Source organism: Pithys albifrons, chromosome 7 (genome assembly GCF_047495875.1).
Source record: "Pithys albifrons albifrons isolate INPA30051 chromosome 7, PitAlb_v1, whole genome shotgun sequence".
Taxonomy (NCBI): Eukaryota; Metazoa; Chordata; class Aves; order Passeriformes; family Thamnophilidae; genus Pithys; species Pithys albifrons.
The window spans coordinates 24,757,871-24,771,646 of NC_092464.1; the positions used below are offsets into that span (position 1 = coordinate 24,757,871).

Consider the following 13,776-nt stretch of genomic DNA (forward strand, 5'->3'; position numbering starts at 1 on the left):
GCAGTGTGTAAAATCTGCTCTTATAAAATACCTTAAAAGGCATCAAAGTATCAAGAAGAGTTGCACCTCCTTTATAAGGCTAATGGTAATGATCCACAGAGAAAACAGACATTCTTCATGGACTAGCATTAAACCTGAACACTGCTTCTTGTATTGCCACCTTCTTTAGGATTGATGAGCTTTAAGTATTCAGTGGCATTGAGATCAGTATTAGCTCTCAACAGTATTTTAAGTATAATAGCTTTAGCTATCTGAAATATTTTTGCAGTCTGAAGGTTTTAATTTTCTGTATTGTTTTCACTTTCCACCTCTGCTTTTACTAATGGATGAAATTTTCAGCAAAAATTGTGTTCAATGATGTTAAAAGATCTTTTAAAGAAAAACATACGGTTCATTCTTGTGTTTGTGTATCACTGGTGTCCTTATGTCATACAGTGTCTCCTGGAAATACATTAATAAAACCAAATTCATGTAATAAAGTAAGATGATTAAAGACTGTCCATATTATAAAGATAACTCTGAAGTTACAAGGTACTTGGACAACCTTTATTAGCCTTCTTGAGGAGAAGTACTACAATTTTAATTGCTTGTCCTCACACTTCTCTTCCCATTCAAATCTTTCTTCACTGGGTTTTTAAGGATGAACAGTGCCCACTGAATGAAAATTTATTCGATACTTTATCACTGGTATTCACTGGATTTCATTTATTGTACAAACATAAAACCTTGCATGGTAGACAGATTTATTCATTTTTTTTACATGACTTTTTCCTTGGTTCTCATTACGGCAGTATAAATGCTTCACTGACAAATAACTAACCTGCAAACTACTGCTGTTTGGTGAGAGATAGCATTATCGTGATTCCACAGATGAGGAACTAATGCTGCATTGATGGGTTTGCACCCTTTTCCTTAATCAAAGACTCCAAAAACTTACTATCTGCTTTCAGTAGCTCAGCATATTATACACAGGAAGTATGAAGAAGCAATAAGACATGGAACAAAAAAATGTTGAAAAGATAGCTGACAGTTTCTTGTGTTTTTATAAATCTTGCCATGTACATCACTATTGCAATGTCCCCAGCTGTTGCAGGACATTCTGTAGAGATTTTCACATGGAATGTTGCCTTTTATTTCAAGGTAAACGGCCTATATTTTCTCAAATTCCTAGGCCATTTTTTGATTGCACATAAAAATCTGTTCCTCCTTCAAGTTCTTATAGAGATCACGTGATTTCTGCTACTTAGCAGGTAAATTGCTGACCCTACCCTGAGTTTCAGTTCCTCTGGAGAGATCAGTGCTTTCAGCCCTTTTCCTTTCTTCCATTTTTGGCTGTGTTAGGATGCCTCCTTTTGAGATCACAGTAATTCCCTGAGTCATAGAAAAAAAAAGGCTGTAAAGGACCTCTGGAGATAACCTAGTAAAGCCTCTGCTCAAAGCAGGGCTAACTTCAAAGTTAGACCTGCTTATTCAGGGTCATATCCAGGCAAGTTTGAATTTCTCCAAGGATGGAAATTTCGCAGCCTCTCTGGGCAATCTGTTCCAGTGCTCAACTGTTATAATTCATCTGCTTGCTGATGATTTGGATCTGACTGTGATTTAGAAATGTCCCAAGTATCATGTGATTAACACTACTGGGTTTTAGTGGCATTCACTCTGGTAAGAGTGTGAGACATTCTGCTATTTCAAGACCTTTCTTATTCCATGCATCTTGCCCAGAAAATTTACCAGCAGTCTTTTCTGAAACACTGCCTTCTGGATAAAGAGTTGGAAGGCACTAATTAGCTCTTGTCCTTGTCCTATCTGACTTTCTAGTACAAAACTATGCATCTAACATAATGAATTTGGTTGTTAGAGAGGGCCTGGAAGTGATGACATTTAGCATGAGTGGGTTGTTTTGTTCCTGTCTCACTGCATGATTGTTCTTGTGTTGATTTGTTCCCAATTCATCACCTTAAAGATCTCCAATATCAATGCACACATGGAATACCCTATCATTTTTCTTCTCTAGTGCCATCATCAAGTAAGCCTTTCCCATGGCTCCTTCACTTTTCTAATTAATGTCTTCATTGCCAAGGGGCTTGCAGTAGAAATAGCTACCACAGTGTAGTATGCATTTCTAGTACTGCCTTGTAGGCAGATTCTGCAGCAAGTATTTGACATCCTCTGTCTTCAACCAGACACATAAACATAGTATTACACAGACTTGCCAGGCTACATATTCTTTTCCAGTTTTTGCTACTTTGAACATATTTATAATTAAATATAGCTAAATAGCTAAATTTACATGCAAAATTATTTCAGTAGGAATGTCTATTATAGAGGTATCTGGATGCTTCTTTGTATCCTTGGACTTTTATCCACGTAGAATAAATGTTCTTGTATCCTACTAGCCTTGTTTTGTGCCACACATTCAACTTTTTCTGAAGTCAGTCCCAGAAACTTGTACACGAATACTGACGCTTGATTTTATGACTATTTCTTCCTAATTTATTTGAAAAAAATGTATGTCTCACCACTATAAACTTTTTTTTTAAAGAAACTTTGCTGCTGGCTGTTTTCCCCAGAGACATTCTTCAGCTGCAAACTCTTTGGCTTTAATCTCCTCACTTTGCTTTGCAGTATTTAGCATACATCTTCTCAAACACCTGTTTTTCATTTTATGATACTTCAGTGCTCACTGGCAGTTTGCTGGGTCTGTGGCTATGCAGTATGCTTCTAATGTGAACGTGGCTGGTGCTTCTCTCTGGGATCATGCACACTGAGTGATTGCTGACCCACGTATGTGTGTCATCACCATTACTGAGGTGTCTTCTCATCTGATCTGCATCTTTTATGCTCTAGCTATTCTAGTGGTATTCTATGTTGTTCAAGTGTCCTCCACGAACTTTTAGTTCATTCTTACCTCTCCTACTAGAAATCTCCAGCACCCCACTCTCCTCTGCAAAACCAGTCCTTTATAATCAGTTTCAGCTTGCTGATTCACACCAAAGGACTCAGTAGGTACTCAGCCTGCCTAAGACTTTGCTGAACAGAGAACTACTCTCTCTGAAACCATACACTTCAAATCCCTCCAACTATCTGTTCACATTTCTTGTGTCAGCTTCAGAACTTCTCCCTTATAGGCATCCATAAATCTTCTCATCTCTGTACAAAATATAAGAAACAGAGGATCTTCCTCCTTCTTTGCCTGAAGTCCAGCAAAAAAACTGATTCCATGAACCAAACCTGTATATGAAATGAGGCTTCCTTTAAGGTCTACACTTCTTGCCATTCTCTGGATGAAGAATATAAAATTTTCTCCAGATTCTGTCTGTGAACTTGATTTAGATTATCATAAAGACAGCGAACATAAAGACACAGCTAAGTCTGCAAATCCTGCTCACACAGTGAATGCCATGAACTAAGAAGAGTTGCTTAAATTAAGTAGTTTTTCAGATAGCTTCTGTATCCTACCCTCTGAAGCTTGGCACAATAAACCCAGGAAGAATAAGTGCAACTGTCTTAAGATCATTGCACCAGTGTTTTAACTACACATGGTGAAAATGGCTTATGAAAGAGACTAGAACCTTTCAAGTCTGCTGTAAAAGTTCAGTGGGCTGAAATGGTCACAGTTGTGGCAGATTGACATCCTGTATGTTTCAGTCCTGAAGGAAAACAAAACCTCATCAGAAATCTTCACAGATGTGTGCTGATGCCAGAATACTGGTGAGACTCTGGCAGGTCATGTATGACTAGTGAATTGTAAAGGGTATTGTCTCTCTCATCCAGAGCTTCCCTGTTACAAACTTTCTTCTGTTCTACTTCTGTCTCCTTTCATACATTAGCTGCTTCTTCTCATGTATTTCTACTCTTCATTCTTTCAGTACTGGTCACAATTCCTAGTCAGACCTAGCTCCTTCCAAGCTTTCTGCCACTGCAGTTCCAATCTTCTTCCCTGGCCTTCAGTTTCTCCCTTTCTTAACTACCTCATTTCCCTGGCTTCATGACTCCAGTATACTTAGTGGGGAAGGGAGGTAGGGGAACTCTGTCTCTTCCAATGCATCTTCCTCATAATGTGCTGTCCTGCCAGTTCCTACCCCAAGTAGCCTCTAAGTGCCTCTTTCTAGAAATGTCAGTGTTTTTCAGTTATCAGTTTGTCCCTCAGCATTTAACTTGTTGCACAAGCTTGTCCTTCTCAAATGACTTCTGCCCCCAACTCCACACTGCACTGGTCCTCAGTGCTAAGTCCTAATTCCAGTTCCAGTATCCCTCTTTCATGTCTGAAACCTCCTCCTGCTCTTCCTTTGTACTTTAAGCTTGTTATATCTGCTCTCACTTAGGCAGCATAAACTGCTTTATACTACCTCAAAACTGCAACTACAAATGAAAGCTCTAGAAGATCCAGGCTGTACATGTGTGGGTGTGTTCTTACACAAATGGTAGAAGGTTCAGCCTTGACTCAGAAGCTGTCTACTGCCAAGTCCATTTTCCGCTGCATGGTAGCACAAGAACTTCTCAGAGAAAAAGAGCGACCAGAACCTGTGAACATAAGCAAAGCAATATATCCTGCACTGGAGGAGATTTTCAGACACCATGAAAATTATATGGCTAAAACTTTCCAAATAAATTCAACAGATTGAAGGTAGAGAGAGTTATTTAATTTTTCCTTTTTTTTTTTTTAATAAGTATGCATTGTGAATAAGGTTGTGTGCTCTCCCAATAACTCCTCCAGGCTGTTGTATCCTTTTCCATCCAAATCATGTCCATTGTTGAGTACAAGACATTTACTATATTATTAAAAAATTGAAATAGTACTTAATATAAATAAAAGCATTTTTATACAGAACTGAAATTTGGCTCACTGGCACAAGTATTTTTATAATTATAGTAAAATCTAGATTTAATTTTTTAAAATCCTGTAATTCATTACTATCTTTCCTTTTCACTTGAAAATAAATTTAAACATTTTCAACAGAAAAAATATGATCTGAAGCACAATTGTTAAAATTCTACACTGAAGTAATTGGCATAAGTATCTTTAAATGTTACACCTATGTGATTTCTCCATGTGGAATTACACATCAGTGGAAAACCACAATTCATCACTTCAAGAAGAAGCCTCTCATCAAACATATACTTTGATGTGGTATATCAAATGTCTGTAACATTTGATTATAGTAAATGATACACTGACCACATGTTGCAAGGTATTTACAAAGCTAGATAAATTATAGGCCTTGCTACTAACAAAACACTATCCCAATATTTTGTGAGAGACTGAAGATACTTTCAGTCTACAGTTGAGGCAGGACCCTTTCTGCGTACAGTGCATACATAGCTCCTTCTGGCTTAACCTCACTTAACTTCTCATGCACTATAGACCATTTAGCTCCACTTTTTTTCTTCTTATTAAAGAGTAGGCTGGTAGTTTAAATACAAAGACTTGTGTAATTTCTGTAACTGTGCAGACAACTCAGCTACTGCAATGACAAAATACTGGGGAGTGGGCTTGGATTTTTAGCATGCATGTAAATCTCAGATGTGAATTATTCTGAGTGACAGATGAAAGAGAAGTGATAAAGTTACACAGTGACTACCTACAGATTTTTCCAGTGATGATCTCTGATTACATCAGGCATTTCATGGGATAAACACATTTCCTTAAAAACACTGCAGATCTGATTGCCAATAAAGTCAGCAGGCATTTAAACACAAATCCAAAATTACAGGTTTTCTTTTCAGTGCTGAAATTACTTCAGTCTTTAGGAGGCATACACTATCAAATACCATGAAACAATAAAAATGAAAAATGCTATAAAAAACAGCTCAGTAGAAAATACTGGGTCTGCTTTATCTGTGAGAACATATGGTAACAATGATTATTATTTATTACTTGATACTGCTTCAATCCAAAATGTACTTAACAACATTTGAACACAGAGAAAAACACTGTATTGTAACACAAACAGCTCAAGGGCTTAAAAGAGTCAAGCCCTTCAGCAGTCTGTAGTATTAGAATTGGCCTTCAGAAAATTAAAGGAAGTCTTCACTCACACAATTTGCTCCCCACAACTGAGTTTTTCTCGAGACCAGGGCTTAAAGGATTTGCTAAACTACAAGTACTATAGCTCTGCACAGTCAGGAGCCCATGATCAGGTGTCTATGGGTAATTCTTTCAGTTACTCAACATTCTTGAACACCCTGAAGCAAAGCCAAAGACTTATTAGAGATGCTATAAATCGGTCAGACTAAACTACCCTTTGAATCAGCCTCACATGAATCCTGTCTGCCATTTTCCTTTGTTAGAGTTCCTGGAAGAGTTGCAATATAAAACACTATGATTCAATAATCCAGCTTTATAATCAATCAAACCACTATCAGTGATGTTTTATCAATATACTACATATGCAAAATAAACACTGGAATGTAAATTAGATTTTCTCTGCTAAAATGTATGTGAGTGAAAGACAGTGCTGTCTATTACTTAATTAGGTGTTTTGTAGCATAACTTTCCAGAAGTTCACCTCCACCACTGAATGCTCAAGTCCATATAGCAATTCAAAGCATCTCTGAGTTCTCCTTTTCCTGCCATACATTTAATTCTTTAAATTTTGTGTTAGTTGATGTAATTTCTGCATCCCATACCTTCACCCTTCATAGTGTTTCCACATCAGCAGCAGCAGCAACAGCACAGCTGAGGATAACAGCGGTAAACCTACTGTCCCCCTCCCATACTGTTTTGGAGCCAAAACAAAATGAGGATTCCATTAGTAGCTGGATTGACTGGTGAGAACAGAGGAGTTCTTATCAGGAGAGATCCAAATTTTATTCCCATGAGAAAACTCATCAGTCTTAGATACCTTACTCTACCAAAGCCAAGAAACTTTAGGAAGTTTCTCTAAGCAATCCAAGCAGTGAAGGTGTGAACATCCTCTGTCTCCTGTCCCTCAGCATTTAAGGCTGGAGGAGATTGGTTGCAGCATGTTTAAGAGTAAGAAATGCTCAATCTCTTTCAGGATGCTAGTATAGTCTGGAAAGAGATTGTTGTGACATTTTAATGATCATCTTGTATCTTTTGATGTTCATTTTAATCCAATGGATGGAGATGACAGCTCATAACATAAAAAGAGCTGTACCTTTAGGGGTCAGAATTCGTACCTCTTCTGTGAGGAATCAAACTTTTCCATTAAAAGATGCTTACCTTCTGCTTGTTGTCTGACATATGGCAAATTACACCATCATGGTTCAAAATTGAAAAGGGAGCACAATGTAAGAGAAGGGCTTCATGATGAAGCACCTGCACAACTACAGGTAACTAAGACTGCAGAACACAGGCTACAGACTAAGATTATGTGAATAGAGACAAATATCAAAAAAGAAAGATGGAGGAAACCACAGGTTTTGACCTCTGCTCAAAATATTTAGCTTGTGCAAAATAAAGGGAGACACGAACAAGTTCTATACTGAAGGCAGTGTACAGCACCACCAGTTTGGCCCTGCACCATAATGGGGGTAAATTTAAAAACCGCCTGTAGGGTTCACATTAATTCTTCATAAATCACAAGCCCCATCCAACTTGGCCTTGACACTTCCAAGTATCCGGCATCCATAACTTGTTCTAGTGTCTCATCACTCTCATCATAAACAGTTCATTACTATTAGTCAATCTCAGCCTGCCCTCTTTCTGTTTGAAGCCGTTACCTCTTGTCCTGTAACGATACGCCCTTATAAAATGTCCCTGTTCAGCCTTCTTTAAGCCTCTTTTAGGTACTGGAAGACTGCTATAAGTTCTCCCTCAAGCTTTCTCTTTTCCAGGCTGAACAGCTCCAACCCTGCCAGCCTATCTTCATAGGAGAGGTGATCCAGCTCTCTGATCATCTTCCTGTCCCTCCTCTGGAATTGCTTTAACAGATTCATATCCTTCTTATGTTGGTGGTCCCACAGCTGGATGCACCACTCCAGGCAGGATCCCACAAGAGCAGAGTAGAGCAGGAGAATCAACTTGCTTGACCTGCTGGTCATGCTTCTTTCTATGCAGCCCAGAACATGACTGGATTTCTGGGCTGCAAGAGCACATCACCAGCTCATGTTGGGCTTTTCTCCAACCTGGTATTCTATGGTTCACTTAAATCATGACAGTTTCATTTGCTACAGATAACTGCTCTAGCACACACAACTTGCAGAGAAACAAAGGAAATACAACTGGTAGAGCTACCTATGATTTTTCTAAGCAGGTAACACTCATTACTGATATCAGCTGGAGGGAAATCAAGACTAACAGAAATGGAGTCATCCACCTGCATACATCATAGCTGAGATGCTACAGTCACTTGAGCTTTCTCATGTTAGAGCATGCCTCAGTGCTGCCTGAAGAAGAAATGGCTAATTCACTCCATAAATTTATTCAGTCTTTGATTACCTTTCTCTCTCTTCCATAAAGCTCTAAACAGTGCCACAGACTACAGCATCTTTTGTTATTTGAGCACTGAAAACTAAGTAAATATTTCACTGTTAAAAAACCACAAGCAGAAAATTTAGTTGACCTTTGAAGGGGAACTGTGCCCATATGGAGGCTCATTTCAGGCACTAATAAAAAGGTAAAATGGAAGTTTAGTTTGTTTTTCTTTTAAAAGTGTATCTCAGCATAATCTTAATCATGGAGGAGCCTCAACATCTTTGGAATGGGAAGACTGTATTTTCAGACGCATTCAATGTATTTAAAAGAGATATTTTTAATTGCCAGCTTTATTCTGAGAAGACAACTTTGAAGACAAGACACAATTCATCTTGACTCAAACAATCTCCTAACATGTCTGTAAACTCAGTTGGCATTGCCTGCAGAAGTGTTCAGTTTCTAGGACAAACCATCAAAATAAAAATATTTTCTAATTGTCAAGGGGTAATTCACCACTTCGTAGACAACCCAGAAAGAGAAAGACATTTCAAACACCTCCTTTTGAATTATAGCCATTTTCTAGCCCCATGCTACAGGTTTACCTCAAGATAATAAGGATATCAAAGCCACCAAGTTTACATCCTATCTTAGTACTCCTTTAATGTACATACTGCTAGAGCTACCACGAATAATGTAATTCAGATGTAGATATGAAAAAAAATTATAAAGTTTGCTAAACTAGATTCCAGTCAGTTTATTAAGATTATTCTTGTGAATATATAATTCAGTAATAGTTCAATGAGGTTTTTAGAAAAGATGCTTCTGTTCTTTCATCTCCCAGTAAAGCTTAGGAACTGCAGAGAACTAAACTGTAACATGGCTTGATTGTTTGCTGGCATTTTTATAGTAAGCCAAATATTTGGCAGTTTACTTGTAAACTTCTTTGACACAAGCAAGGTAATCTCGCAACATTCCCCCATACTGTTAAAATATGGTGCATATTCAAACTGCAATCCAACTTGTTCATGATCCATTCTGATGAAATAAAAATCAAAGTATAAAACAAATCTGAATTGCCTACTCCCCTTGAAAGCACAAGACAGTTTATATAGTTTTTCAACAAGTATTAAAACCTGTGTGGCTCTTATCCATAATGATTCTAAAGCAGTATTATGCGGACTTGTTAGAAGTGCCATTCCCTGCCAAATTTAAACATTGCCACTTGAATTTCTAACTAAAGTTGTCAGTCATTTACTATAAATAATAATGAAAACCTACCATGAAGCCCTGCACTCAATACGGAGGGATTATTTGGGATTTTGCCATTGATCTTAACAGGACCGACATCTCCTCAAGGTTTACAAAGTCAGAATACTTCACTACATGCCAGTAGGTACAGAAACACAATGTTTTAGTTAATTCAGATTTATTTCATATCAGCATAAGACAGCTATAGTAAACATTAGAGCAGCAGCTTAGCAAAAGTTGCCTACTGGCAAAGGTAATCATATGTCTGAAGAAATTAAAAAGAAGTATTAGCTCTCCTGCATTTAATTTACCTACTTGACAATTATGCCTAGGATTCTGAGTGGGAAATTAAATTCCCTCTTCAGATCAGAATCACCTGCAGTTTGAGCAGCTCGTAGCAAAGAAATGTTATCCTGGTCAGCCCTGATACATTCAGCCCTAGAGCAGCATAGGGACCCTTCCACTGACCAAACACAAAGGTTCTCCCCCAAGTATTATCCTTTAACCACTGAAGGGGAAAAGGAGCAGAAGCAAGATCTTAATTTCATTCAGTGACTATAAAAAAAGCAAAGGCATTTTAATGTGATGTCTTGATTAATTCATTCTAAGCTCCCTTTATCCAGACTACTTAACTCTAAAGTGCACAGTCCTGAAAAGAATATCTCATGCTGTATTACTCTTAAGTTCAAGTGGTAGCCAGTGTATGCAAAACTTGGCAGGAAGGCATCTGTTAAATACTGATAATATTGACTTCAAGAGGTTTTGGGATACACATCTTTCTTTCTATTTACTCTTTTTATGAATGATTTTTTTCATTCATCATTTCAGTCGCAATTGACATCCTGTAACTAAAATAAGCTAGAAGTTTTTCTCTTTTCATTGCATAGTATGAAGTACATTAACCTTGTCAAGAAGCCCACAAGAATAAAATCAATATAGCAATTTAAAGACAAAATTGGCAGGCACTATATTGTACTTGGATGCATCCAGTAAATAACCTCATACATCAATCTACCGTCATCAATGGCAATCTTCTGAAACCTACTAATGTTGTTTATTACATTTGCGGTGCGAAATGCCAAAGTAAGTACAGATATCGGTCCAGCAATGAAAACTAACATGGATATAGTATCCGACGTCCTGAGAAGCACAGAGGAGTGACTCAGGTGTCATTTAAGCGCCCTGTACTTGCAGCACGGAGAGGAGCTGCTCTCTATAACCGATACGGTACCAGCAGCGACCTGTTCGCCTGTGAAGAAGCCGCAGCAGAAACTCCGTGCCCCGTCCGTCCTGTGCCCCTTCCCCTGGGGTGGCAGCGCACACGCCGCCGCTGCAGGTCGGAGCTCCGACAACGCACTCCCGCTTTCCCCCCTATTTTTGGCTGCACTGCCAGCCAGGGTCTGAGCCGCCACTACCCCCCTCCCCGCCGCTCGCTGGACACTCGCGGCTCTTCTGCGGCGGTGCCTGGGCAAGGGCAGGCGAAGTTGCTGCACTTACAGTGGCAGCGCTCCCGGCGCTGGAGCGGCACCTCTCCCGGCCTCCCGTCACCTCGGGCCACCTCCACGGCGGCTCGGAGCCCGCCACGACCCAGCCCGGACGCCCCTTCACTCCTCGGAGGGGCTCATGGCATCGCCCGCTCCGCGACACCCGCCCGGTGGGTCCCCGCGTCCCGGAGACGGCGGACAGGCACCAGCCAGGGTCGAGCACCTCCAGTGGGGCTCCGCCTCGGGCAGCATCTGCCTCCTCTCGCCCGCGACGCACCCACCCCCCGCTCCACCCCGGGCGCCGGCGGGGCTTCGCGCAGACGTCGGTGCGGGGCGGCCGGAGCCCGCCCGGCGGCAGCGGCAGCACCTCCTCCGCCCCCGCCTCCCCGCGGCTCCCGGGCGCTGATGCCGGCGGGGCGGCCGTGCCGGAGCCGTCGCTGCGGGGGCGGGCAGGAGCGGGGGCCGCAGGCAATGCCGACATACTGCCTGAGGAAAGGGCCGTCCCGCAGCGCGGGGGCGAGGGACGCGCGGCTGGGGCGTGTCCCCCGCACTCCCCTCGTCCCCACGGAGGAGGCAACCCCCCCCCCCCCCTCCCCCTTTCGTGCGGCGCCTGGGGTCCCCTGACCGCTGCCGGCCGGACTCGGTCGGCAGCCTCGCAGGAGTGCGAACCCTGCGAGTGTCAGGGGCCTGGCCAGAGACCCAGTCTTCTCGTTCGGAGAAGGTCCTCAGACCTGAGCCACCATTCTGGTCCCATCGCGGGAGGAAAGCCGGGGGAATACAGGGCGGAGAGCGTGGGACCCTGCACTCCGGCACCTGGGCGGGAGGGGCGCTACTTCAGCTGCCGGGTCCTCTGCCCGCCCCGGGGATGCTGCCCCGCGTCCTCCCGCCTGCCCCGTCTCCTCTGATGCTCCTCTAGCTTGCGTGAACCAAGTACCTACCGTCCACCGAGCTGGGGAGGATGAAAAAGAGGTGGCCGCAGCATTCACCGGATGGCAGAGTCATCTAAATTCCCGTTTCTGCTCCAGAAGCGTTTTAAACCAAAGGAGAAGGCCAAGGAAGACCTGCTTCCTAGCACCTCTGGTCTCAGAAGAGCAGACTCCAGTAACATGGGCATCCAGAGGCAACTGAGCCAACACCCCCCACCTCGCCGAAGAGCGTCGAGTGGTTGCGCGTGAAGGAGCGCAGGGCAGGATTTCTCTGCTGTGACTGCTCCAAGCTGCCCAATGCTTAAATATCCAGAGAGCCACAGTGAGGCTGGGAGACGGAGGGAATGCACAGTGATTCACCTACGCTCTCCTGACAAAAGTATCAGTACGGACAGCAGGTAGTGGGGTGTCTTCCCAGCAGATGGAGTCAGGAGGCAAACAAACTTGCTCAAAAGGTACCACCAGCCGGCTGAGAACAGCCTTATTCTTTCGTCTCTCTATGCGAAGGGTGTTGCTGCCATGAAATAAAAGGAACTTTGACACTGGCTTTAAAGTCTCCTGGCTTGATTTCTGAATGTAAAAATAAGCTCCCACTGAAGCGGTTCTCAGGTGTTTTTCTTCTACCTACCACTTTCTCCTAGAGATTACTGTCAAATTTTACCACTTGCCTTTCTCACAGAAACCTGTGTGCAAACCCAGCTGGCTGCCTTTCTCCAGCGCAGGCCATGCTGAGGAGGGCAGGAGGGAAAGAAGCATGGGAAGTTAGTGTTGAGAAGGAGGTGCTGGGCTTGGCATGCACCAAGTTCCAAGAAAAAGGAACTTCTTGTCACTCTTTCCAGCAGCTGATAAAAGAATGCCACTAGATAATATACCATCGAAGAAATTTGTCCTCCTTCATATTGGTGGGGGTGGGAACCATAATAAAAGTTGAGACACTCGAGGAATACTGATATATATCATCATCCCTTTAGGATTTAAACTTTCACTGTAGGTTTCATCCTTTACTTTTGTGGAGACAGAACAAGAAACAGTGCAGGCTGCTTTTATGAACTTTCATAATGCCACAATTGCTTAACTGTTCACTGCATTCTCTGGCAGGAACAGTGAAGTTAGGGGAGGTTCTCATTAGCTGTGCTGTCTGGAGCCACAGAGCAGCACCCCTATGGACTCGCTTCAGTTGTGTCTCCCTCCTGCTACAGCTGCCCCCAGGTGGGCTTGGATGAGTCATGGTTCTAAGTGCTTGAGATGTTTGTGGCAGAGGAACTTCTGAGAAGCAAAACCTTAAGCTGAAACCTGGGAAAGGCAGGAGAATCCTGCCTCCTGTCAGTTGCAGCAGTAAGTTGAAAGAGGTAAAATAGAGAGCTTTTTCATATCTGATAGGCTGGAATATTTTCTCTTCCAAAGGTTTGAGAGGGGTGTGAGTGAGTGAGTTGCCAAATAGGTACAGATTGCTTTAAAAGATAGAAAGAGCAGCTGGACTACGTACAGGCAGGCTTACTGTTAATCAGTAGTTTCTTCCATAGTCCGCCCGTTTTCTGGGTTTTTTTGTGTGTGTGTTGTGTGGCTAATACCATTCATTCTATGGTTGGAAAGCATCACATTTTCAATGAATGGTTTTATACTTACTTTGAAACAGATTGTATGTTGCTCTGTTTTCTTAGTGAGTAGTATTCATTTGTTGAAGGATAAATCTGTCATCCCATAATATGGAAATAGCTTTCTTAAGGTTCATGTGTGGGTT

General features: G+C 42.0%; 1 protein-coding gene across 1 annotated transcript in view; it reads right to left on the reverse strand.

Moving 5' to 3' along the window:
- CALCR (calcitonin receptor) overlaps positions 1-11,358 on the reverse strand; it is a 139,163-nt gene extending 127,805 nt beyond the window's left edge. The window contains exon 1 of the mRNA XM_071560020.1: positions 11,123-11,358. The gene's annotated coding sequence lies outside the window, so the exon portion shown is untranslated. The remainder of the gene's footprint in view (positions 1-11,122) is intronic.
- Between the last annotated feature and the right edge of the window lie 2,418 nt (positions 11,359-13,776).